The 27,498-nt window shown below is 42.1% G+C and overlaps 2 long non-coding RNA genes across 4 annotated transcripts in view; one reads left to right on the top strand and one right to left on the bottom strand.

The window, feature by feature from the left end:
• Positions 1-999: 999 nt before the first annotated feature.
• The window catches only part of LOC122155037, a 45,893-nt gene continuing 19,394 nt past the window's right edge, over positions 1,000-27,498 (bottom strand). Inside the window, exons 2-3 of the long non-coding RNA XR_006167105.1 lie at positions 14,543-14,684; positions 1,000-1,081 (exon numbers count right to left, since the gene is read on the bottom strand). This is a non-coding gene — a long non-coding RNA (uncharacterized LOC122155037). The remainder of the gene's footprint in view (positions 1,082-14,542; positions 14,685-27,498) is intronic.
• Positions 10,334-16,157, top strand: LOC122155022. Of its 3 annotated transcripts, none has more exons than XR_006167092.1 (3): positions 10,334-10,394; positions 13,700-15,852; positions 16,038-16,157. It is a non-coding gene; the product is annotated as an uncharacterized LOC122155022 (long non-coding RNA). The 3 variants fall into 3 exon arrangements; XR_006167093.1 differs by adding an exon at positions 12,576-12,684 and having other exon boundaries at positions 10,336-10,394; positions 13,700-16,157; XR_006167091.1 differs by having other exon boundaries at positions 13,700-16,157.

Raw genomic sequence — 27,498 nt, 5'->3', positions numbered from 1 at the left:
GAAAGCATTCTAACTGGTTGGTTAGCTGCAGGGAATGGATAATTTAATCAGAAAAACTGAGGTCAGTGAGCAATCAGGAGCACAGCTGGAATCCTTTGCCTGCTGTTTAAATCAAGAAGCAGGCTGCCACCTCCTACCCACTGAGCATGATGGCAGCTTGCAGGAAGAGGCAAAAGCTGTTAGTGTGACACAGTGGAGCTAAGAGCAAAGAGAAGGGAAAATCCGGACTAAAGCCATAGCTCCCAGGATGTTGCTGCTTTTTTTTTTTAAAAAAAAAACAAAAAACAAAAACAAAACAAAAAAAACCCACACATCTGGCAGGTTTATGCTCCTTGGAATTAAACCCAAACAGCTAGCAGCTTTTGGCCAGGTCTTGCACTTGTCACTTGAGCTCTTCAAAGGACACGTCAGACTCCTGCCTTTGCTGGGCTCTCTGAGCAGCCCTTCTACAGGAGACAAAGGCACAACACTTCTTACAGATATTTCTGTTTATTTCATTAGGGAAAAATTCATTTCTGGACAAATGTGTTTTCAAGCTGATGCTATGGTAATGACTTCAGAAGTCAGCAGAATTGGCATGTTTATACTTTATATGAAACTTCTGAATATTTCAGTATTCTCTTTCTGAAGGAGGAAAACCAGCCAGCTACCTCAACCTACAGCCTGGAAAAATAATGTTCACCCTCTTAACAGATAATACAATCCATGCCAAAGTCTTCACATGCTTACCCTTAAACAGCATCCCATGGGAGACAACAAGTGCTTTAAGAATAAGGACTACTCAGGGGCAGATTTGCCATCATGAGGACATGGATCTTCTCTATATATGCACATGTATGGCTATGCTTATGTATCTATTTTATGCATGCAGATGATTTCTGTGTGACCAAGTGTATCTGCTCATTTATATAGTCTGAATCTGACTAGTAAGCTCTACAGGTCTTTCAGCCAAGCAATGTTATAGTCATCCCATCCTTGTTGGCTTGACAGGTCACTTACCTCTGCAGCTGTGGGATAGACATGGTCTCCTGCCTCCAGCTGCCTCAGCTGTCCATTCTCCAGATGTTGCCTTGCTTCAGGGCTAGGGAGAGAAAAAAATAAAAAAAATAAAGGAAAGGATGGTGCTGACATCATCACCAGGGTAATTCAGAAGGCCTTTGCTGCAATAAGGAGCTGAGCTCTAACATACCACAAGTCAAGCATGTGCTGGACTGTGTTGGACAGCCACAACAAAGTGCCAGGATTGTCACTGCTGGAATAGCTGAGATAATGCTTTGTAAATGCATGGCCAGAGTTTCTGATCCAAGACAAGATTTTCCAGTGGCTCACTTTCAGTGGTAGTCACAAGTGTATGATGTTCCTCTCAGGGGCTGAAGCCAGGCGCCCTTTGCCAGTTTTGCCACCATCCGTCAGGTGACAAGGAGGAAGGTTGGGCCAGGTGCTCATTTGCCAGGACATTACCCAGGTAGTGTACTGCTGTGTGGTGAATGATGAGGAAGACCAAGCGCTGACCCCCACAGAAAACCAGCTCCTTTCCCTTCCCTTGGAGCTGCACTAGCTTCCTAACTGCAAAGGTTTGAACAATCCATGGGGATTGCCTCAATCAAGCCATTTGCTCCTGTTGCTGCAAGCATCCCAGCCATCTTAGCCTTGGGAAACTATTGAAAGCTTCTACCAAACCCACAAGAACTCAGACCCTGTATCAAGCTTTTTGGAGAGGATTTCTTGGTTAACCAGGTGTGCAGACCTAGAAAGAAAAATGTGGTAAGTCCTCTTGCACTTGAGCAGTTTGTTGTGAATGATATGGCTATGCTTTTTGTTCTTCACATAGTTGCATCAAATCTCCTAATTTAAGCAGACAGATGAAAGGGGAAAAAAAAGGACTTGATTCTGAAGTGAATTAGAGTAAAAAGGAAATGTTTTGTTTCTCTCTCAGTGAAGCAGAACAAGCTAATTCTACTCAATAAGCATTCCTTCTGACTCCAGATGAAATGGTTTATTTCAGACACTTACAAGAAAAGCAAAGAAAACAAACAGCTTAAAGCAAAACACCCAGAAAGGCAGCAGTGGACACCCACGTTTCCCCAGCCTCCAGGATGTGAGAGATCTAGATCCATGACTACCTCTGTCCTTTGAGCCATCCACTCTTCTGAGAGTTTCCACATGAGAGACATTTTGCACCTGAATGCTTCTACACTGTCCTCCAACAGTGCTCACTTTAAAAAAAAAAAAAACATCTGTGTTGAGCCCTATCAGCTCCAGCAGCATGCAGAATTATCACAGAAAGAAGCATTTGGTCTCAGGTGACTACACTGATCATCTTACAATATGTTTAAGTATTACTCATAACTGAAGGTAAGTGGAAAGATTTTTTTAATAAATAATTACAGCAAGTATCAGATTTTCCTGGTATTTAGGAAGAGGGAACAATACTGTCATCTTGAAACAGCTCTATTAACTTTGGGAATGTAATGGAAAACTAAGGAGAAAAGCTAGTCTTTTGCTCTAAAGAGTCACTAATGGGCACACAGACAGAAAGGCACACTTGCATCTCTATACTCATGGATGAGGTGCTGTTTTTTGTTTTTGCTTGTTTGTTTTAAATAAAGTGAAGCTTTATTTCGTTTCCCTGACCATCTGGGCTTGGCACGGATGGAAGAAAGGAAAGCTGGCTAACTGTATTTTTCATAGCACCTACATAAATAAGTAGCATGACTACATTCCTCTTAGAGCTTCACATGCCACCATCATGTCAGTGTGATGTGCAGCATAGATAAAACCAACTAGGTTGAACTCTGGCTTTGCTGCATTCAGACAGGTTGGGTGTAATTGCCAGTTGCTAGGGCTGGAATCTGAGCTTCTCCAGTATTGATTTCTGAGACAGGTTGCAGTAGAAATAAAAGACAGATTGAACGTGCAGTAACACTTGCATGAGCAGCCATTACGACACAGATATTCAAAGGTAACTAAGCAGGCATTTACCTAGACAATCTTATTGTTGCTCCAGGTCTGTGATGGTGAGGCAGAGACAAGGACAAGCTCAGCAACCTGCTCTGACCTAACACAGCAATTCCTGCTGTTGTTTCATTCAAAATTATGCCTACAACCTCTAACAAATCAAAGAAAACAACTCTTAAAACAAAATTTTATGATACATTGTTGTTGTTCCCTTACACACGGAATGTTCTTGTTCATGATCAAAGCAAAAGAGAAGAAAGAACTTGAAAGTAGTTAGAAAATCATTTTGTTATGTGTTTGTATAACACCTTAACAAGCTGAGCATTGCTCTGTGCTTGACAGTGATTAGTAGTATTTATTTATACTTCTGAAATAGAGCATAAGGCAGTAAGTTTGATGTTCACATAAACATTCTAAGTAAGAAATAACAGAGCTCCAGCTCTTGCAGCTGAGAGAATGTCAGATGCACTACCAAAGAGTCACCAACAGAAACAGCCTACACAGTAATAGATACCATGATCTGGATCTTAAACAGCATGTTTACCAAAAACATGTCTTTGGAAATCCACTGAAACCAGATGAGACAAGGGGTGAGGTACAGGGGAAGAGGTTACTGCAGCAGATCATGTGCATAAACCAAACAGCTTCAGCATCTTGCTGCTCACCAATTCATGCTCATGTGAATGCCTTACACTGGGAGTTACGCTTACCTTGATTTTTATCTGGTAATGGCTCCAAGAGACACAGTCTTTCTCCTATTCCCCATCCACCCATGACAAGACATTCATATTGCACTCCCTGAACTCTGAATAGCCTCACAGCACGTGCATGGTGGCATGGTCTTGTAGCTCTTCCTCCAAAAAATAGGCTAGTAAAAATACTTGATACACACTAGTAGCCATAATCACTGCTGAACTACATAATGCAAGCTCAGAGCTAACAAGGACCAACTCCACCCACATCAGCAGAAAAGCCCAGGTATCTTTGAGAAGGCTCAGAGGGCACCTGGAGGGCTAAGCAGGAATTTGCCAACGTCCATGGGGGTGCTGGTGGGTCACAGCATGTCTGCATGTCTTTGCTGCAGCAGGGAGCTAGAGTGAGTCTTATCACATAAGAGATAGCTCCTGTTCCATCCTTGCTACCAGGGGAAGAAAGACTGATAAACATTAACACTGAAGATTCAGTTGTTTATGCCACATTCATATAGGGAAACGGAGAATGATCTTTTCCTTCACTCTACTAAAAAAAAAAAATTTGGCACAGCATTCCAGAAGACAAACAGACAAAACCCTCACATCCCTTTCCTGTTAAGTCTGAACACGCACTATAGATTTTTGCACTTATTTTAAGAAAAAAAAAATGGGCAGGGGAAAAAAAAAAAGAAGATACAAAAGGAATGCAATTTTGCTAACTCACTTGACATCTTGATACAGGTCTGTACCAAAGAACAGCTCTCTTGGCTCACATGCACAGCCTGTCACCTGGATGAGAGTCCAGATCAGAACAGATGCGAGTAACACAGCAAAGTCAAATGATACACCTGCTCTTTTTATCTTACCTATGCTCCTATCACTTTGTCAGTTCTGCAGAAGATGGAAAACAGGTTATCTACTGCATGTGCCTATTAAGGATAACAGTCAAATGAGAGGGTACAGAATAAGCTAGACAGTGCTTGGAGAAGTTTTCTGGCAGCAACTCCTTCTGTAAAGTCAAGTTTCTTTTATGCAGATGCCATTTATGCTGTTGGCAGCCACGCAAAACATAACATCAGCAGCCCTTAAGTGGCATGAGGGATTCTTCATCAGCTTCTTAAACAAGTACACATTCAAGCTCAAGTACTATTTATGACATCTGTAATGCTGCAATGGAAAGTACTATAGTAGCAGGGTAGCACAATCCTAAGCTGCAACAAGTGAAAACAAACACAATTGTACAAGCCGTGAATACAGAAACAAAGGAAGAAAAACTACTTACCATTAGAAGGCCTCTGGTAGATAGGAATCTCCAAGATTCTCTCTCCACTGCCAACCCTTAAATGAGATCTGGGAAGGGGTGGATCCTGACTCCATTTAGGTGCATTGCATGCAGCTGAGCTCCTCTGGTTTGGCCCTGCCTTCCCACCAGGTGCTCAATCATTGCTTCAGGCCATAACTTGGCACTTCCACTACAGCATCTTTATCATGTATTGTGAATGAGAGGACAGTAAAACCAAATTTGTTTAGCTGGAGAGTGAAGGCATGGAAGTGGTAGGTGAGCTCAGCCCCACAGGACTAGCAGCAGGGATTGGGCTTGTAGGCAAGATACTTGTTCCTCCTGCCCCACTCCTGACATTCATTGACATTGAACCTGTGCTCACAACTATCTCCTGGATTTCACAACTGCTTTTAGCAAACTCCAGACTCTTAGTAGATGTCCAAAAGTCACCAGTGCAGGATACCAAAGCAGACAGGTGGGGCACTGACCACGGGTCCCCACACTGAACTTGTACCAATTACAAGTCTTACATCGTGCTGTATGATTCTTCCTTCAGGCTCTCATTTTTGCTGGTCTGGAAGTGTCTTTGTCTCCGCAGGTGTTCAAAACATGGTTTTCTCTCATGCTGATATGAGCAAAAGTCTCCTTCAAATCATCCTCATGAATGTCAGCCTGAGCGCTGCCAGGGCCAAAACTGTGATCCAGTGGGAGCTCCTGTCCTCATAAGTCAAATGCCAGTTTGCATTTTCTGGTTTTATGTAATCATAGATGCACTTTCAATATTACACACAATAAAAAGCCGTGCTCTTTTCCCTGGGAATTCATTATTTCTTAAGCACACACAAAGCCCATAAAGCTTCTTGGGATTCATTCTTGGCTAAGGATGCCATCCATATTTTAATATATAGTGATCTCAGAATCCTATGAGATATTTATATGGAAATGATTTATACATGACCTGTTGAGCTGATCTTTACAATGAGCCCTCCAAGGCTATTATACTTGTCTGTCAGCTCTGGAAAGGAGAAACAGTGTGCTCTGGGCGTACACAGAATCTGAGTGAAGAATTAAGTTTGAGCACCTGCAAGGCAAGAAAATTTTTAGTGGATCACTCCATTTAATACTTTAATGAGCTCTAATAAGCATAGAAAGGTAGCAGCAGCTACTGTGGACTTGATGGACTCATCTCTCACTGGAATCTTTTCAAAATCCTATCGCCATTGCTTTCCAGTATAGGGTTACAAGGAACTTGGCTCCTCTGTGCTTTCTCACATCAAAAATGTTGTAGCCTCAAGAAAGCACAGGACTTGACTAATCCTTCCTAATTAAAACATCTGTGGTTCGGACTGCACTGCTCACCCAAGGATCCCTTTCCACTGCTTTTTCCCCAGGGGAGACAAAGATGCTGCCAGCAGTCCTTGCTGCACCACAGGGAGGAGAAGCTCCTGCCTGCAGCCCCTCCATCTCATGCGATGCATTGCACACAACAGCCTTGAGTGCTAGAAATGAAATTGCCTCTGGACAAGCCGGAACTGAGACTACAAGGGAAGATTTGACAGTTTATCTGGGAAAGCAGCTCCTGGGATGGCTTAATGAGCGCCTGTGACACAAAGGGCAGAAGCAGAGTTAGCAGCTCTGCTTTGCAGGTTTCTTGGCCTCTTCCCAGGCTGACAAAGACTCACAGGAGGTATCACATCCTTCCAGATTGGAAAACAAAGGGCAGTCCTATTGGTCATTTTAATATAACAATAAGCTAGGACCTAGGCCATTTCTGAATTATACGGAATGTGGAGTCTTGTAATATTTTGCATGTAGAGTGCCTGAGAGCAAGACAAGAAGGACCTCAGCAAGCTGCTAGGAGCTGTGTACATGATGGAAGGCTTGGGAGCCCAGGCATTTCCTGGAGAGGTTTCTGTGATGAATATACAAAGGAGGAGATTAAGCAGGTCTCCTTGGCTGGTTTCCTTCAGATCCTCCAAAGATACTACTTCTGCACTTGGCAGGGGGCCACAGGCAGCAGAGATGGAGTTATGCATGGCTCTGACACCAATTTAAATTCTGAAAATGCCTGTTTTTTTTGTTTTTGTTTTTGTTTTTTTCTGCACAAAGGCATTTATGGAATGCCAGAGACTGTGGGTCCAAACTGTGCCCCAAATTACAACTGCCTGCCTCCTCCTAGGACAGTGCCTTCAGTGGGGTGGATTCTTTATGCTAGGAACTCTGTAAGATGTCATCACATTTGTTTGGGAGTGCTTGAGGTCTCCCAGCTCACCATTTTTGCACTTACATTAAAAGCTATAGATTTCTTTTAATTCTCTACTCAATCTGAGTTAATGCACTGTGAGAGAGAATAATGTGTTTCTGAGTATTATGTTTTAACATAATGGTCAACTGCTCTTGATTTTACAATGTCCTGTAAGACTGAAATACATAAATACAAGTTACTTACTTGTGGACACATCTTTTTTTTCTCGTACATGAATTATTCCATCCTGCTCTACACTGTTGCATTTACATGAAATCAGCCCATTTCATTTACATTAAAATTCAAGGCTGACAATTCCCTTCCTATCATGCTTAACTGGACATAGATAGATCATGGATAGATACTTGCTCACTGATGATTTTAGCAGAGCTAAAGACTCAGTTCTTCAGCAACCTTTTTTTTACATGAAGAAATGGAGAAGTTCCACTAGTGTCACAAAATTTGCAAGTGCTGTCCCTTCAGGGCGGAGTTATTTTTCTTACAGCCAATGTAACAGAGCTTCAGTGAAGGTATGTTCTGACACACATGATAAGACTTATGAGTTTTATAGATTTAGATAAACAATGTCTAGTATCCTTTGTGGCAACCTGCAGGTTACTGCCTATGAAATAATAAGGTGTCTCCCATTCTTCCTCTACCAAAGGTTGATCCAGAGTATCATAGATTTGGCTGGGAGTATGGAAAGCTGGAGATTTATGGATGGTAACCAAAAGATGACATTGTACATCTGGACTGATCTCTAACTTGTTGCTGAGTGCAAAAAAGTATGTTTTAGGCAGGGACGCTCTTCTGCACATTTCAGTGCCCTTGTCTGCATGTAAGGAATGGTTGAATCATGGCCAAGTCCAAGTTCCATTCACCTTTTACATGGCTCTTCCCACTAGGGACATGTCTGTCAGAGTCTTTCAGGACTGTGTGATTGCCTTTGTACAGCCAAGGAGACTGAGGTGACTGAGGTGGAAACAGAAGAGCCTTCTGCTACTTGTGGACCACACAGAAATCTCACTGAGCTTCACCTGCAGACTTGCTTACTCACATCCTTGGATCAGGACAGATGTGAGTAACACTGCAAAAGTCAAATGATAGACCTGTTCTTCCTATTTGTCTCACCCATGCTCTGTCACTTCGCCAGTTTTGCAGGAGATGGAAAGCAGGTTATTGCTGTGTGTGCCTGGTGAGAGTGACAGGCAAGACACTAATTTGTTTACATTCAGCAGTTCTTTGCTGGCACATCTTCACTAACACTTCCAGTAGCGACTGACATCTTGGGTAGCGGGCTTTTAAAAAAGGACAGAGATTTAGGAGCAGAAGTCAATTTAAAAAAGGTTTCAGAGTCCCAGTGCTCAGTCCCAGCCCTACAGGTATGGAGAAGAGAAGGTCAAAGATCTGATTTTGATCTAAGTAATTCCATGTGCTGGGCTTATGATAAAGGACACTTGCTGCTTGTGGTCATGGTGAACTCCTCCCATGATTGCTGGTATTGTCAGAAATTGTGACAATTATCAGTATTGTCAGAAACACCATGCCTGTTTTCCTGATGGTTTTTCTGGTGTGAGAGCATCACACCTTGTGAAGACTTGAGTCAAGAGCAGCTGGTGGTCACTAGAGGTTGGGATTTTCAGGTTCCAGCAAAACATTGGTACTTTGCTCAAATGAACCCTCTTTATTAAATGAATGACTTATTTGTGTAGGCTTCTTGAATATCTCAGCCTTTGGGAAACTATGACACCATTACCTCATCCTTCTATTGTCCATTTTAATGCTTCTCCTCTCATAGTGTTTTTCTTACAGTAATGACTGCTTTAAAGTATTTATGGTAGCAAAAAATAAATAAATAAAAAATCTCTCATGGGAAACACATTTAGAAGATGGGATTTCGTATATAGAATTCAGACTATTAAACCCTTGGAATGCAAGACTCCCTAGGAAAAAATGAGCTACGGAAAATGAGTTTTCTTCTGGCTCTCGTAAGGTCTGCAACAACCTCTGGAAAGATGCAGGCTGCTCAGTGAATGACCAGTTAACTGCAAAAAATCCCAAGAAAGCTTGCAGTTGAAATTCCAGGCTTTTCTGAAAGGACTGAATAAAAAGCATCTGTCTGAGCTAGTGCATAATCTCTTTTGATCTGAGTTCAGATATGAGGTTTTATAGTGGTTTATGTCAATTGGGGTATGAAACTATCATAACATGCAGATGATACTAAATTTATTACATAAAAGTCAAGAGCATATAATGACTTTACTCCATGGGGCTGCAGCAAGAGCCACCCAAATATTTTTAGCACATATTAGGGGAACAGACTTCAGGGTGGATCCCTTCTTCACTATGTGTTTATTTCTGCTTTTATAATTTTGAAGCAAAAGTGATTAACTTTGTCCTCTTGCAAAAGAATTATAGTATTGATAGGATAACCCAAGAAGCTTTAAGTCAGATATCCTTGTATCAGTGTGAGATATGTAGCCATAGATAACAACACCAGTCTTGAAAAAAACATGCAGGCTTTATCTTGTGCAGTTTTTGCTTTCTCTGCATCTGAGCTGCTCTGGAGAAGTAGCAAAGGTGTCAGTATCTCAGAAGGTAAAAACCAGCTTTGCTCTATCAGCTTCACGGAATCGCTGGTGCCTTAGAGGGATGTCAGGCTGCGAGGCGTACCATGGCTCTAACAGGTGTTGGTCAGTTGTTTCCCTGGCAGATTAAATGTGTCGTACTATTATAATTTCTTGGTGAGTCCCCAAACAGCTCTGGTCTACATTGCTGGTGGCAGCCTCCATGCCACATCACAGCCACCTGAGTGTGATGCTGGGAGTCCTCATCCTCACCCCAGGGCTGCCACCAGCTTGCTGTGGCTAGCATGGAGACCCACTTCAAGACTAACACATTCAGAGGCTGCTTCCATTATCAGTGTGTACAATTCCCATTGCTACTGACAAACAGAATCTAGAGCTTCTCATTGCATAGTGTTTATTCTATATTCTTCTTCCTCTGCAATGCTGTGGGGAATAAATTATTCCTGTTTTAATTTTTGCTTACTCTGAACAGTGTTTTTGGCTTGGAAGGAATACTTTATCTTCTGTTTTCTTTAATCATTAACATTAGAATTAAGTTTCCAAGCAGGCTGTTTTTCATTAACCCCAGCACTTCCTTCCTTTTCTTTTATGTGTGTTGGTGACTCACTCAGAGCAGAGGCACAGTGAAGGTGAGTTGCAGGATTGTAATATGTAACTGTAATATGTATTGGAGGATTTCTAAACACATCCAACCTTTTCCTTCCAGTTGCAAACAATCAGCTGAAATGCAGACCACTTCCTTACAAAATAAAATAACAATAAATCCCACAGGAGATATACATTTCTATCCTCTTTCTCTCTCTCTCTCCACCCCCCACCCCCCCCCAAATAAATAAATAAATACGTTATGAAGAGATATGTATATGTAGAGCTTGATCTTTTGCTACATGCCAACTCTCCTCATCCTTTTCCCTGTTGATTTTCAGGTATTCCTAGCCTGAAACTACTGTTTCTTCGTTATGCTGTCCCTGAGATGTTCTCTTGCTTCCTCTCCAACCAGCCTGGCACACACAACTTTTTTTCTCCCACTCTTCCTATTCCTTCCAAACATTCCTTTCAAGCAGTCCTCTGTTCTTAGCTCCAGTCAGAAACAAAGCTGCAAGTTTTGGGCTTGGTTGAAAAACTCCAACACAGCTGTCTTGGGTGGGGTTGGAAGCTAGTGACCTTTTGCAGTGAAAAAAGTGTTGAAGTTCAGAATTAACATTTTCTGTTGCATCTTCACTGTTCAACCCAGGCAGACCTGTGCTTAAGTTTGAACAGCCTAAGATCTGATCCTTTCCTCTCCTTTCCTCATGTCTACATTTAAGGGTCATGATCTGCTCCACAATATCACATCACAGGTCTGGAAATGGTCTTTTGGTTGTTGAATTGTATCTACTCCAATTGAAAGCAACTAGTTTGATAACCGTTCTTATCAAACATTTACCTAGATCAGACTCTATTTGAAACCTACGTGGTTGTTCCACATCTTGTCTCACATATGGCTAAAAGTTCCACCAGTTCTACTCACTAGGTTTTCCATGTTACTATTGCTCTTTCTTCTAACAATTCTTCCTGCTATTTTCTCATTGATGCATTTTTAGAGAGCAATTGCACATATTCAACCTTGCTTTTCTGTTCATTTTATGTAGAATAATTTCTCCAGTCACTTTATCTCCCTGCTGGTCTTTCTTTGCACTGCTGCAATTTCACTTACTTTTTTTAGAATGGGGGTAACCAAAATTGTGCACAGCATTACAGATGGAGTGCCAAACAGCTTTTGTGTAATCTAATTGACTCATCACTTCTTGTATGGGAAATATTTGATTCATCTTATGATCATGTCTGCCTTTCTTATAGATGCATCACATCCATGGCTTCAAATTGCTCTAAATAATACACTGAAGTCTTTCTTCCAGCTCCAAACAAATGATCTCCTGGACAGTAGCAGATACCCCTCTTATTAGATCCTAAGCATACGTTCCATTTCTGTTGCTCCAGACTTCACGTTCATTAAGTTTTTCCCAAATGATATTACAGTCCTCCTCTCTTGGCAGCTTTTTTCCGTGCTCTTTTAGTGGCAAATTTCATTAATACATGATGAACTGTAGTTAAACCATATAGATCATTGCTAAAGTGTTACCATAAGATCCAATATTTTCTGCTGGATGAACTCCACTAATAACTTCCCATCAGTACAATCATGCCCTTTCTGTGGAGTCTGTTCTTCTCTGTTTTCAGCCAATGTACTGCCTCTTGTAATAATTTCCTCAAGCATTACATCCCTGAGAAAATGTTTTACTCAAGGCCAAAATAATGGATCTACCATCTTCCAAAAGTCTTGTATACCAAAAATCAAATCAATCCACTTTACGTTTTATTCCCTTTTCCTCTTGTCACTGTACCTTTAATTGTTTTGGCTTCACCACTTCCCAGTTCCAAAGACTAGCTTTTCCAGAATTTAGGGAGGAGTGTATGTTCAATTTACTTTTCCTGCAATATTTTCTTTCAAATTTACTTACATTGTGGTTTAGAGTAACAGCTCTTTCTATCTACCACTGTTCTTAGCCATTGCATATTCAAGATGACCACCTCAGTCAAAGCTCAGGTTTTGTTCCTTGTCAAACTTATCCTTCAATTCAACCTTCATGCTGCCCACTGGACTCTCTTTTTGGCCCTTCTGCTTTTTCCACAGTGATAGAAAACTTTCTCCATTTTTTCCTAACTTCTTGCCTTTTTAATTTCAATACCTATACTTCCTGAATTCTTAATCTCAATCAGAAGCTTCTTTATTGACTTCTTCTTCCTTCCCCTTCTCTATGTACTTTTAGCACTTCATTTGGTCAGATGCAACCCTTGTATATAAGATGTATGCAAGATATTGTCTGAAACATAGACTGGAGATAGTTGTTCCACCTGTGACAAAAACTCTTCAAACAGGTAGAGTAATTTGCATTTGAATGAATTTTGTAAAAACAAAGTGTCACTCCTTTTTTTAGTTCCTGTTCACATTAATTTTAACTTGTTTCTTAGTTTAATTGTGGCACACAAATGAAATAAATATCAATTAAGGATAGCTTAATTTAACTGATTGCTTGATCATGTGATAACCAGGTAACAAGATAAATCTGATTTTATAGAAGACAATAAGGGTGCAGTAAGAATGCAGGTTTCAGTCCGTGTTCCTTTGCTAAAGTGAGACATAACACTGCAAGTATTTTGGCAAATGCTGTTATTTTTGTTTATTAGAATGATCTAATCCTGAAGTCAGACTGCCTTTGCAAAGTGTTGCCTGTATCTGTTTAGCTTTTAACACAGCTTTTATCTTCATGTTTTTTTCTTCCTGATTCTAAGGAAAGCATATTAAAAATAAAGTGGCCTTGCCAGGCCTGTCAACCACCTGTGGTGTCTAGTGTGGTTGGAGGCTGAGCCATCTTTGTCATGTCTCCAAGCCATTATCAGAGCTGGCAGCTCCAAAATCTCCAGGAGGTTCTTCATGAGCTAAGTTGGCTGCTGGAAAGGAACATAGGGACATCCAGATCAGACCTTCACCAGCACATGGCATTGCCATCTTCCAAGTGACTGGTGCCTCACTGCACTGGATGTTTGGGGACACAGTGGCTCTCGTTGTCTCTGAGAGGCTGCAGCAGCTTCCACCAACATGCCGGGTATGGGTAACCGTGACAACCTTGGGTTACAGTGGTTTGAGCCACTACTTTCATCTGCATCTCCCATCATTACACTTTATCCTCTAATTTATTCTGCATATGAAAAGGGGAAACAAAAAGAAATATCTCACTGCCAACTGTGTTGAGTATCTCACCTCAAGTATGGGATTTCTGTGGGGAAAAAGCCACCAAATGAGACTTATTCCTGCATATTAACCTCTGATAATGTATGCACTTTTTTTTTTTTTTAAATCCTCTCACATATGGTACCTTTTAATTTATTTCAGGTCACACCAGAGACAAAGTACTTTGAAATGTAGGCTAAGTCATACAAAAAGAACTGCAAAATCCAAAGACCACAGGACTTTTTCCACTGAGAGGATAATGAATGTGCAGAAGTACACCTAAAGAATGGTGCAGAACCAAGCAGTGTGGTATAATTGAACACACATTGGTACTAGCCTGCAAGAATAGAAGTGAGCACAAATTCTCCCCTCCCAACAGAAGAAGCCCACAGAATGAGAGAGATCTGATAAAATTCCAGCCCTACTGAAATGGATGGAAATTTTGCCACTGACTGTTCAACAAAGGACTCTTCCCTGCAGACCTATTAGGAATTTTTAATTGGATATAATGTGTGCTGAGAAAGATGATAATACAATGGGGAAAAATTTGGTGCTTAGATAAATGAGCCACTGATACTGCATCTGTTAAAATGTGTTTCACCAAGGGGCCACTTCTCCAGTAAGGACAGAGAAACGCGCAAAGGAAAGGAGCAAAAAGAGCCCATTTCCTGCCCATTTGGCTGCGTTTTATGCCAAGAAGGTCATAGCGCTGCATGAGTGCTTGTGGCTCTTCTTCAAAGGCTCTGCTTCAATTCAGACAATCAAAGCTGATGAGGACTCACCCTAAAGTGCACTTCTGTTTTCTAACATAGCCTCTCTGGAAAATATGATGTTACAATATTGGCCAGTCAGTTGGTCTGTCATTTTCGGTTGGCCTCTTCTGTTGTAACACGATGACACTGTTTTTTTTTCTTTGTTTTTCATCAGCTGTCAAGAGATACAAATGCTGACTTCCTCCTAAACCTTTGGATCCCACTGGCATTTCCCAGTGCTGGGCCTACTTACTCCACATTTGAAGCTTCCTTCCTGGCAGTTTTCAGCATCCTCTGTAGAGTTGCACCTCTGGGTTATTGGTATGCATTTCTCTTGCAGCCTTCGCTGGATATCTGACTTCCTCACGAACATAAACAGTCATTTCACAGTAACCCTGTTAGAAAAGCAAGAATTATCACTTTTACTTAGATTACAAATGCAGGGGCTTTCACAGTGACCACAAACATGCAGCTGTCGAAGACAGATTGACTTTCCTGTAGGGAATACACTGTGTTCTTGTTCAGAGGAGATGAATCTTTCCTGAGCGGGTGGAAGTTCCTCCACTGACATGGGGTGCAGCAGAAGCTACTGGGGTCCATCCCTGAAGAAGTGCATTCACTAATTCAGGTGACTGCTGAAAAAGGATATTCCCTTGTTTTGGCTGGTGAGTGTACAGGGTTAGTTCAATAAATTACAAAATTTTTTTTTCTTTAATTAAAAGAAGGAAGGGATGTGTTCAGTTTGTAAACACAAATGCAAACACATTCGGTAACTAAGCAGTTTGGCGAGCATTCTGCTGATGAAGGATGAAGTTTGCAGTTAGGCTTTGGAAGAATAGCATATGGCAGTAGACTGAACATTTGTCATTGGGTGATTTCATCTTCTGTGCTAAAGTAGTCTTCCCAGCATGGAGGCTGATATTTTAAAAAGTCAGACGTGACAAAGGGAAAAAGTTAATCCTTTAGACAAAGAATAACATATTGATTAAACTTCCTACTTCGAGCTATATAAATATGCATTTAGATCATGCTGATTTTAATATTTCAAGAGCTGGATGCAGCTCCTAACAAACATCAGTTCCTAAGAATGTTAAAAATGCTCTAATTTTCAAAGAAAATAAACACTTTTTGTGTGCATTTATGACTAATGTTTTATAATATTAAAATTCAAAGATAAAAAGCACTGAAATAATTGATGGGAGTTGATACCGTACGTTTACATATTACATTCTTTTTTAGTGTAGATACTGAAAGTAGATTAGATGATTATTGACTTTTTTTCCAGAAAATGCCAGCATCAGTTTCCAATTAACACATTGCTTTGTCTAAAACCAGCCTTCCTTTTTGAGATGCAGAACTGAAAGAACACCATCAAAGTTTAAAGTACAGATTTGCCTCACTGATGTGTCCTGAAGAATGTACCCTGTAAGATGTGACTAGCAGAAGAAATGCAGAAACAGGAGAAAGCTGTACTGGTTTCTCTTGACATAATGCTGCTGCACTGATGATGTATTTCTGTTGGTTGCCAGTATGTGAAGGTTGAAGGATGTTTTTGCATGTGAGGTAGTTAAACTCTCCTTTCTATGCTATCATTTTTTCCCTTCACTACTCTACAACATAATGAATCCCATTGATTACTAAATGTTTAAAAGGATTTCATCAAGGAGTGGCTCCGTTTTCTAAATGCCTTTATTTATTCAAGTCTAATTCATATGCTACTGACATTTTCTTGCTTTTTCTGTTTTTAGGAAAGATTCAAGTGGTACTTTAAACCAAGACCTTCACAATGCCTTAATGGATCAGAGATACTGTTTATACTCTTAATCTCTTAATCTCCTGACAATGCATTATATCATTAATGGCAAATCTTTATGAGTCTGACTTTGTGGTTCCTGCATAGCATTTGACAATGCTGTTTCTGATGGCTAGACATGTAGAGTGGCCACCCACAGGCAGAGATTTATGCGGCTCCGAGAAAGACACTTCTAAGGAAACCAGTCTTTATATCTTCATGGGCATACTGGCTCCAGGGGTTGCAAATCTTTCCTATATACCATAACTCAAGGCTGAACAACCATTACTTAACTTAATGGTACAGAATCTGCAACAAGAACGTTTTCAACATTCATGTCAGGCCCAAACATAAGTCATGTTTTATGAATTTGAGTTTATTTTGCTCTGCAGCAACTGACTATTAGGCATTAGCTGGAGGCATCAAGGATCTGATTTCTGCCCCTAGTTATGTTCCTGCAAAACTGCGCTACTGACCCTGAGTCCAACATCCCACCTCATTTCTCCTCTCTTGGCTCACTGCTGGTTGCATATTGAGTTTGAATGAGTGTAATTCGGTGACCATTTTCTGATTTGTGGTGGGACTTTGGGACACATCTGTTTTAAGCAAGAAGACTTTCTAAATCCTCTGGGAATTTTTGGAAATTTTTACTCTTGTTCCTGCAGATTGGTAAAAGTCTGCTTCCAAAACGCAATGTATTTACTCATTCAAAACACAGAGAGCAGAAGCTTTAGAAGCAAGGGAAGAGCTCCAGCACTCTTTAATCCAGTGAGTTTGGTGTGTGCCAGCAGTCATGTGTAATCGTCCTCAAACAGACGCATGCACCATTGCTGCGAACTCCCTCAGAAAACGTCCCTCAACAAATCCTTCCTCAGAGCTGTCTCTTCAACCTCCTCCCACATATGGTAGTGCACAGAGTTAACTTGTGAGAACTCAGTTGGTTGTCTGTGTGCTCAGAAGATTATGAAGAGGATAAAGTGGGTTTTACTTATTCCCTCTGATTTAATACTTATTGTATCAGCACTGCTTTCATTTAGTATTCTTATATTGGTAAAATGTGGGCTTTCATTGCAAGATTTACTTCTTAGCAATGAAAACCTGATATAAACCAGAGTTCAAGTAGTCTTTTATTTTGCAACAGACCAGCTTTAAATCTAGTGGGATAACTGTGCTGGCAGAGAGCACGGATCTCTGTGTGCAGTATAGATTTGGACCCATTTTCTCCAGAACATGGGGGCAGAAAGTTTTATAGCTGGAATGCTGTGAAATCCCTTGTGTGGCCATCTGCCCTCCCCACACAGGCGCCATGAGGAGGACATGGGCACATGACACGCAACCACTGAACAAGCAGACTATGAACTTGCAACAGATCGGCTTTCTGATAAGCAATTTAATAACTAACTCTTTCAAACTTGAAGAGATTTTCTCTCTGATCCTGGTAAGTTAACTCCCCCAAAAGGCATTTCTGATGCCTTTGATCTTGCTTGTGACACATGACTGCTCCTGTCCGGCTGAACGGACAGCATTTGCTGCCTCCTGACCAAGCTATCTAGAGTGTCGAAAGAGATATTTCTGATAAAGTATATCTTCAATGTAGGGACCAACTCTGCTATTATTGCTTCATTCGATCCAATTTTTTCTCTTTTTTATTTTTTTTGTTTACATTTTCTATCTTCTCTGTTTATTTTTCTCTCTGCTCATCATTGTTTGCATTTTTCTCTCTTCTTTTTTTCTCATTTTTCCTGCTTGTTTTCCATTAAGTTTTTCCTTTCTTCACCTTTCTTATGCACTTCCTTTTCTCAGGTTATTTCTTTGCTCTCTATTTCCTTCCTCTGTCTAACTCTTTCTGCTCATCAGCCACATTACAACAGCAGGGAGCAGCTCACAGAGGCAGACCAGCTGGGATATGTCCCAGTGAGAGCACATGTTGCCCAGAACATAGAGCAGAGATGTCTTGAGATGGTTTTGGTTTTGAGCATGTGTTACAAACAGGGAGAGAGGGGGGCATTTTTCAACAGGCCTGCTCAACTGGCACACATGTCACAGCCAGGGAAGGCAGCAGAAGGAGGACAAGCTCTGAATGCACAGTGAAAGGAAATCCAGAGAGGAGACACAGCTTTGCAATACAAGGCAGCAAGCCAAGGAGAAATCTTTGAGAAGAGGGCAGAACTCTGTGCCATGCATGTCAGGCCCAGCACAGTGAGGCCTGATTTTATATTTGGGAAGGAAGTAAATGCTGAGCATTGCCCTGATCCTGATCAAACCCTGCATGCTGGGTATACTCTTCAGGAGAATGCTTCCTGCTTGCTCCTCATGATTCTTTTGTTATGGGATGGAAATGGGCATTCACAGAAGTGCTGAGCAGCATGTGGGAGTTGTGACAAGGAACTACGAGTAAAGGAAAACTCACAGAGGTGGGAGTTGGGGACTGAGTGAAAGGACAGTGTAAATAGAATCATCCACCAGATGCACAGTTTTTCTGAAAGAGTGTTAGCATCAACAGCAGTTGTGACAGGCACTGCTGACTGTAGTTGTTTCTGAATGCCCACAAGCCATCAGCCATATAACATAGTTTGTGCATTGCTGGTGGTACTTGCATCTGTTTGAAACACCCACTCTGACTTTCTTCTTCCTCTCATAGTTCAGTGATGTGGAAGAGTGTGTAACACCCCGTGGTGAACAGGAGGGGTGGCCTGAGTTGTATGAGGAGTTTATACGTTAGGTTACTTAGTGTGGGAAGGGGGAAGGTGATGCTGAGACTTTGCTCCTGGCCTCCACTGAGTAAGATAGAGTAGTGCAGAAAGGCTGCTGGAGGGAGGCCACTGGTGATGGTGGGCTCCAGGGAAAGCTTTCATATATGTGAATAAGGGAGAGCGAGGGAATATCCAGAGATCTGCTGTCCAACAGCATGTTTAGGCTAAATCCCACGTTGCTAAGAAGTCCTGCACATATTTGGTATTGGCTCCTGTTACTCTGCAGTCCTTCCTCAGGTGGCCACCCCCTCCTCCCAGTGAAGTCCATCTGTTTGGCCATGAACCTCATGACTTTTGGCGCTGTGGGATGCAGCATGTCACGAAACCCCTGAGTGTGCCTTTCTCAGCTTCAATGAGACTCCAAGGCCAGCACTCCAGCACTGCTGAACATCTCCAGCTGTTTCTTGACAAGCAACTCACGCCTGAGTCAGAGCCCTTCTCAGCTCTGCCTTGAAGGGTGCACTGCCTGTGGGGAGGGAGATGTCTCTGGCTCTGAACTTGTTCTTCTGGAGAGAGCTTTTAGTCGTGGTCAAAGCAGCTTTCTAGGAGAGCACGCAGCTCTTTGTGCTGAGAAAATGTGGGACCTCTGGACACCACAAAATCAGCCAGAACCTCTGGAATGCTTCTGAGATTCCTCAAATCCCAGACTGGTGCTGAACCTCCTGAGGTGCTGCTGCCCACAATTCAGCAGCAAGTCCCAAATGTGTCCCTTCTGCCATGGTGGAGGGAACTGTTCCCTGGTGCTACAGTGTCTGGGAACTCCCATGCCATAGGCTCTAAGGCTGGTCCAGCCAGGGTCTCCTTGAAACTGGGGAAGACCTGTGCAGATCTGGGCTATCACACCTTCATCCTGTCCCAGTCTGAGGGACAACATGTCTTTGCCACTGGGGAGGCTCAAAGGAAGGGATTTTGGTGCAGCAGCCAGAGCCTAGATCAGTCTGTGGTAATGTGCATGCTGCAGTGCAGAGACAGAGACATGGTGTCATTTCTTCATGAGTGGCTGGGAGCACTCCTGGCCTGGCATACGAGTTTCATTTCCAGTCAGGGTGTACAGCAGTGCTTTGCAGAGACGTAGCCTGTAGAGTGGGGGGAAAGGCAATGCAGGACAGCTCTGCTTTTTTTCATGTGTTCATAGAGAGTGGTCAGTGTGGACGCTTCCTTCAATATCATGGCAGAAATGTACTGTTAGGCATCTGAGTGGCTCAAGAAGGACTTGGTTTCTGACTTCAGGGCTCTGCTTCTGACTGGAATGGACGTACCTGAGCTGGCCTACTTTCCCTTAAATGCCACATCTGACTACATGCATCTGTGCAGTCATTACATGTGAACTCTCCCCTAAAACAACATTGTACAGATTGCAAGTCCAGCTTTCAGTAGTTATGAAAACATAGGACTAAGCTTTCCTGTGCAATGTCAACTAGTCCTAATCCTTTTATAATATCTCTCTCTTAGGATCTCTTCACTGACTCCAACTTCACATTTATTTTAGTACAATCTTCTACCTCTCTCCCGTTTCACTGCCTGGTCCAGTTCTTTACTATTCCTGCTACTGTGGTACTGAGCCTCCCTGCAGCTGTTAGCTTCCAAGAACAGAGGCTGCAAGCCCTGCAGGCCACTGGTGCACTGAAACAGAGGTGCTCAGCAAGGATGGGTCCCGGCTCTCGTATTGTCTTTGAGTGGGGCACCTCAGCCTCTCAGCTCCATTTCCTTGCATTACACAAGAATTAACCTAGTTAGTTGCCTAAAGTTCAGATAAAACCAATGGTCCTGACAGCATGTAAATCTCAACTGAGGGCTTTAAAGATTGGTAAGCTTCTGAGTAGCTGTAAGCAGGTCTTTCAAGTGGAGGTTGTTGAGGAAATATGATATGTGTATGGCTTAGTTTGCAATGACTTAGTGTAGAGACTTTAGATTACAAGGGCTACGGATGGGGCTGTCAGAAAAGTGAAGGCATTTCTCATATAATTTGATGGTTTCATTTATTACCTTCTGGGGATACAAATTCACAGAATATCACAGCACCAAGGCGGTGATTTTTTCATGAGGCAGAACTGCTTTTCAGGCTGTTACCTCTTGCTGGCATGGTAGTCTTTTGTGGACATGCCACAGGATGTGTAATGCTGCGGTGTTTTCAGCTGAAGTCACAGACAGCAAATAGAAAGCTCTGAGTTATGATCATACGATGCCATAACCTGCCCTCCTGGGTGAGGGAGATTGGTTGGTCAGAAGCTGCACAGATGGCTTTAAAATATCACAGAATGAGTTTTGTCTGGAACAACTCTGAAGACCTCTCCTGGCTTTTCTGGAAATCTTGGCTCCAAGCTTCTTATGACAGCCAAGATGATGTAAAAAGCATTGGACAGGTTGGCGCTTCAGACAACGTTTAGAAACCATGGTTATAAATGCAACCTGACCAAGTGAACAAAACTACTTCTCATGATTGTATGCCACCCTTTTATGATAAAGTAGAAAGAAATGGGCTGTGAAATAGATCAGTGATACACTTTCAACTCAGTTTTCTGAAGCGCCTATAATCACAATTCCTGAGCAGTTGTGATGACATCTGAGTCAGCAAGTTTGTTCCAATAAGTGCGTTGCTGGCTGAAAACAAACATAAAGCAAATGCGGAACTACTTTAGCCAGACTGCAAGAAACTGAATTGGGTGAAACAAGCCAGCTCAGAAAACTAATGTTTGTCGGATAGATTCATTATTGGTAGGGATGGCTTTCTTTTGATTGGCAGAATGCCCATCTCCATTTATTAGAATTATTAGAAAGGTGCATGAGAGCAAAAGAGAGATAATGCTCTTTACACTTGGCTAATAGTTTGGTTACATGGGAGGGATGCTCAGACAAGCCATTATATAATTAATGGCAGTTTTTGGTTTTTAGCAAAACTTATAGTTTTCTACTCAGAGAAAGGAGATACTATGTTTTCTGAATATTCACAACTGCGTCAGCTTAAGGTAAAATTCTGCTGAGATCTTCCAGGTTTCCTGCCTTCTGAGCCAAACCTTATGACAGATGTGACTGCAGGTTAAACAAATCTATGGAGTTTTGAGGATTCAGTCCAGAACCAAAACTTGAAGGGAAACCTGGGGTTTATAGATTAATCTGTTTCCTCCCTTTTGCATCCCAGAGAAACAGGTACTTTTGGTTTGGGTTTGGCTCAGCATCAATGCAGCTGGCATTCTGGAAGACCACATAAGAAGCAAACCGAACCAGTCAAATTAATCATGCCATTTTACTTGCTGATTTATAAGCACAGAAAAACACTGATCTTATTTCACCTATTTGCCTTTTGCACATTTCCCACAATACAGGTAATATGTTTTATGCTTTATATTCTGTATTGTTTGGCAGCAGCCTCATGAGTTCCTTTTCAGGAGCATGTGTCTTTGTTCTACCTTGGAGGTCTCTCGTGTGGGTCTTCTGGATTTTTTGCCTCTGTTCTTCTCAGCTACTTAAAGCTTTTTTGCCAGGAGCTTGGAAGAAGAAACGGGCAACAGGAAACACTCGGGACATGATGGCTCAAAGAAAAACAATCCCCTGCTGTCTGCCTCCAGCTTCTGAGTCTCTGATGTACCTGCCTGTACCTCTGGCCCTTGGCCACCACCCACCTCCCAGCTGTTCCTCTCCCGCTTCTCCTCCACCAGCTTCCCACTGCCTGCTGATAGTTTACCTCAAAATTGCTAAGCTATTTTTGAGGCTAGTTTCCTCCTTGTTGATTTTTGCCATGAATGCTGCAGGAATAGCCTCTATATACATAGCTAAGATGCATTTTCTCCCACATGACAGCTCTTCTTCTGTGAGCACCAGTGAGCTGCTCGCACCTCCTTCTGTCTTCTGATCACACCAACCCTCTGTCCCACAGCCCAGTCCAAAATCAAGCTCCCTGGCTGCATGTGAAGGGCTGAGCTGGCCACCGAGGCATCCTTGAACCATTCCTAGAGCTGGAACAGCTCAGGATCTGTTGGCCTGTCAGTAGAAGTCCTCGCATGTGCCATTACACAACTGTATAATGTTGCTCATTAAATCATTCGTTGACATGCATTTGATTTTCAGCTCATTTGCAATACTAGCTCTGCTGAAAGAAAATTTGATTTAATTATTACCGTAAGTTCTTTCCACAAAATATTATGCATTATTTTGAAATGCCTGGCTGTGAATTAACATTTTTGTAAGCCTCTAGTGAAACAATGTTAGATTATCCTTATCCTTCTTTTTCATTGTCAAACAGATCGAAGCAAACACATCTCTGCAAATTTTAAATAACTTACTTCTTAACCTTTTATATAAATCTTATGATACACTTCAAGTAAAACTAAGTTGATTTATTTTTTACAAGTTCCTAGGCATAACGAGGTTTTATTTGTAGATCAGAATGTTCCAAAACTATTCAGTCACATAGCTTGGGCAGGTCCCACCTCATTCCTGCTCTTGCTGCAGCCTTGGAATCTAGGACCTTTTATCAAACACATAACAAGTCTGGCAAACACGAGATATTTTCCTGGGGGCCTGCAGCTGGACGTGCTTTCCTTGCCTTGTATTCCCAGCTAAGAGGAGCTGCAAACTGGCTGGCCCCAGGAGCACTGTGCCCAAGGCCCTGTCCCAAAGCAGCAGAAGCAGGGATCCCTGGTCATCCCCAGACCTCACAGTCATTGCTCTAGGGATGAATTTTTCAGACTGGTGTAGTAAAAAGGGGAAGAAGTGGGTTCCCCGCCAGCCTCTCCTCAGAGGCATTCAGCCTGTGGGGAAAGGAGAGGGAAGGCCAGAGCCCCTATATTGCATACATTGTGCTTTGGTAATGCAATAATCCTACACCTCCACAACACCATTTTTTTTTCAGAATGACAATCTCACGTTTCTGAATGGCAGACCCACTGCTGCAGAGCCTAAGCACTTGTGGTCATTAATTTTTTTTTTAATCCTGTTGCAATAGCTGTGAGAACTGTGTCTGTTTCTCCAGTTTAATTCAAATAGAAGAGATGAGATTTCTGTGATATAAATTGTTTTTCCTAGATACCTTGAATATTAGGGCCGGATCTCTACAAGAGAAGTGTAAGATCCAACATCACTTCTATAGGAGAAGTAAAAGCAAAGCAGATTAGCCCCTGTTTCTGCATGAGGGTATGTACATTGGTGGTGAATAAGACCTTGCAGTGTGCCTGCTCTGGGCTGAGAAAAAGCTGTGAAAACACTGCCTTTGCAGTGTGAAGTTGCATTCTGAGGAGCCTGCCCAAGCAAGAATGCCTGTCCCCAGCTGGGAGGCTGGGACCAGTGAAGCCCTAACCACATCCATGCAGCTTTGCTGGACCCTGGATGTGGGCTAGTAAACTCTCAGAAGAATGCTGTGCCAATACAATGAGCACCATTCAGTGATGTGCCAACTTCAGGTAGAATTGAGCTGGTTTTAACAAAAACCCTCAGGATGCTCAGTCATGAATGCATTCCCCTCCTCCCTTTGATGCAAGGCAGCCCAGTGGCACATGAGGTGGGGAGCGGATTGCTGTCAGGGTGCTGACACCACTCCTGCAGACCTTCCACAACAGCACACACACGTCCAGCCTGGATGGAACTACTGCCTCCTTTGAAATGACAATTTGTTCTTTGTTCGGTATGTTTTCCAGATGTTACCTGCAGGCTTCAGGCAGAGGGGAAAAATCAATGTGAAGAAACTATTTTAGCAATTTGCCTGTAAAGCCAGGTGCCTCTCCAAGCAGCTTGAACCACTTTTTAAAACTTCGGTAGGAAGAGAGTGAGGATTTCACCACAGGCAACTGTAAAATGGAGCAACCATCTCCCAGAGTGTCTTGAGAAGGAGTATTTTTCCCTCAGGCTGCAGCCAAAAAAAGCTGATCTCTCTGCCCCGATCAGCTGCCTACAAGACCAAACAACACAAGCTCAGGTCTGTCCTCCTGGTTTGTGGCTGTAGTTGGATATAGGAGGCCACAAAGCAGTCATTTTTGTGTCCCCGTTTTAGCCTCAGAATGAGATGGCCCCAGTTTTCTGCTTTAGCTACAAAGCTGGTGAGTGGTCTGGAGCACTGGTCTTACAAGGAGCAGCTGCGGAAGCTGGGATTGTTTAGTCTGGAAAGAGGGGCTCAGGGAAGACCTCATTGCTCTCTACAACTGCCTGAAGGGAGTTTGTAGTGAGGTGGTGGTCAGTCTCTTCTCCTAGGTAACAGTGATAGGAAGAGAGGTAGTGCCCTTAAGTTGCACCAGGGGAGGTTCAGGTTGGGTATTATGAGAAATTTTTTCTCAGGAAGATTGGTGAGGTGTTGGAACAGGCTGCCCAGGAAGATGGTGGAGTCACTGTCCCTGGAGGTGTTCAGGAAAGGCGAAGATGTGGCACCGAGGGACACAGTTTAGTGGGCATGTGGTTATGGATTGAAGGTTGAACTTGATGACCATAGTGGTCTTTTCCAACCTTAATGGTTCTATGCAGTAATAATATGGTGTAGAGTGGATACTGTGGTTGGATTGACAGGGTATCAACATATTAGCCACTCTCTGGATGAAGCCCTCTAAAGAAAGCGAGGCTGCTGGCTCATCCCCTGAAGGCTGAGGACTTTGAGATGACAGTTTTACATTTGAGTTCACTTTCATGCAGCATCTTAGAGCTAGTCTGTATTATTTCTTTCTTGCAGTTAATCTCTGTCTCCTTTTCCTCAACCAAACCAGTTTTTCTGTAATCTAAAAGCTCTTTGTTGATGAAGCAGAGTGGGCAAAATACAATATACCTTAATATGCTGGGTATAAAAAGCTTTTTATGAAGAAATAACAGATTAAAGGCTTCTTGAGTAGAAAAGGAAAAGGTAGACAAATAGCTTTAAATAAAAATATACCTTTAAAGAACCTGAAATCACTATAAAACATGGAAAAAATAAGTCCATATAACATGCAGTAGTGTTATAATTTTCCCTATTAACACACATTAAAACAGAGTAAAATGATGGTACTACATTTTGGTGAGCCTGTTTTTAGGAAGGTGATCCTCATGCTGCTTGAGAGTGCTGAGCAGTCTCTTATATTCATGAGTTAAGTAAGCAGAGATATAAAATAGCACCTTTCTTGCCAGTGCCTAAAGAAACAGAGTTTGGTTTCTGGCAACTATAAATTAATACCACTGCTTCCTGGAAGTCTGTCAGACTGGTGGAATTTTTTTCTTCTCTTTTGACTCGGGAAATATGCTATTTTGAGAGAAGAATATCCTTGCATTCTTGGCTCACTTTTTTGCTGGCCTGGAGTGCAGAGAATCAAGGTAGGTTTCGGTATTTTTGAGTAAATGCAAAAAAGATTAAAGGGGATATTTTCCTCCTGGGATTAAGGTACACACCAACATTCCCTCCCATCCTGTCCCCAGGCACTACTGTATTAGACAGTTTTACAATGGTGCAGGAGTTTTAGAGAGAAATCACAGTAAAAATGAACTACTAATACATGTATTTTTACATCTCTTTGGTTACTTCTTCAAGAAGTACTTCATGAAGCCAATTAAAATTTTTCAAACAATAAAAAGTAGTTTCTCAGTGGAAATTAGTGCTTTTCTTGAAATCTCAGTGTTCATTTCTTCTGAAGAAAAAGCCATTAATCCTCGCTTTATTGTTTGAATTTCAGTAGGTAAGAACTATTTTCCGGTTTTGTTCTTTCTCTTCACTCTTCCCCAAACTTTATTTTTTTTTCTTGGCAACGGACAGAGAAAGAAAAAGTGGAAAAACAGCAAAATGTGAACGATTATGAACATGAAAAGGTACAAATGCAGGTTATACCTATCTATCTATCTATCTATCTATCTATTTATCTATCTATCTATCTATCTATCGATCTCTCTATCATCTACCTATCTATCTATTTGGACCATGTCCAAGCCTGGAGCTCCCAGCACAAGAAAGACACAGAGCTCTTGGAATGAGTCCAAAGAAGGGCCACTAAGATGATCAGAGGGCTGGAGCACCTCTCCAGAAGAAAGGTTGAGGGAACTGGGATTGTTTAGCTTGGAGAGAAGGCTCTGAGGAGACCTCATTGTGGCCTTCCAATACTTGATGGGAGCTTATAAACAGGAGGGGGAATGGCTGTTTACGAGGGTGGACAGTGATAGGACAAGGGGGAATGATTTTAAATCAAGAAAGGGGAGGTTTAGGTTAGATATTAGAAGGAATTTTTTCACTTAGAAGGTGGTGATGCACTGGAACAGGTTGCCCAAGGAGGTTGTGGATGCCTCATCCTGGAGGCATTGAAGGCCAAGCTGGATGTGGCTCCAGGCAGCCTGGTCTGGTGGTTGGCGACCCTGCACATAGCAGGGGGTTGAAACTAGATGATCATTGCGGTCCTTTTCAATGCAGGCAATTTTATGATTCTATGATCTTTCTATCTCAGTTACATTCAATGATCTGCAGGACTTCAGTAAGCAAGGCTTACAATTGTGTCACTCCTGGACAGACACTCCCATTCTTTTCCAAGTCCACGCAAAGAAAAAAAAAACCAAAACCATCACGATTTTGGATGACATATTCCACTCATGTTTTGCTTGATCTCCTAGCTGTCCCTGTTCCTCACTACTGGACAACTGGCATTGCTTGCTGAGTTGTTAGGCATGTACATTGTGTGGCAATCCATGGTCATGTCACTGTGGCTCATTGTATGGACTATTACAGCATGGCTG

The sequence above is a fragment of the Centrocercus urophasianus genome, unplaced genomic scaffold (assembly GCF_019232065.1).
Source record: "Centrocercus urophasianus isolate 14NV4802_14NV808 unplaced genomic scaffold, USGS_Curo_1.0 seq_10, whole genome shotgun sequence".
Lineage (NCBI taxonomy): Eukaryota > Metazoa > Chordata > Aves > Galliformes > Phasianidae > Centrocercus > Centrocercus urophasianus.
Note: the sequence above shows the minus strand (reverse complement) of the source record. Positions and strands in the feature narration are given on the sequence as shown.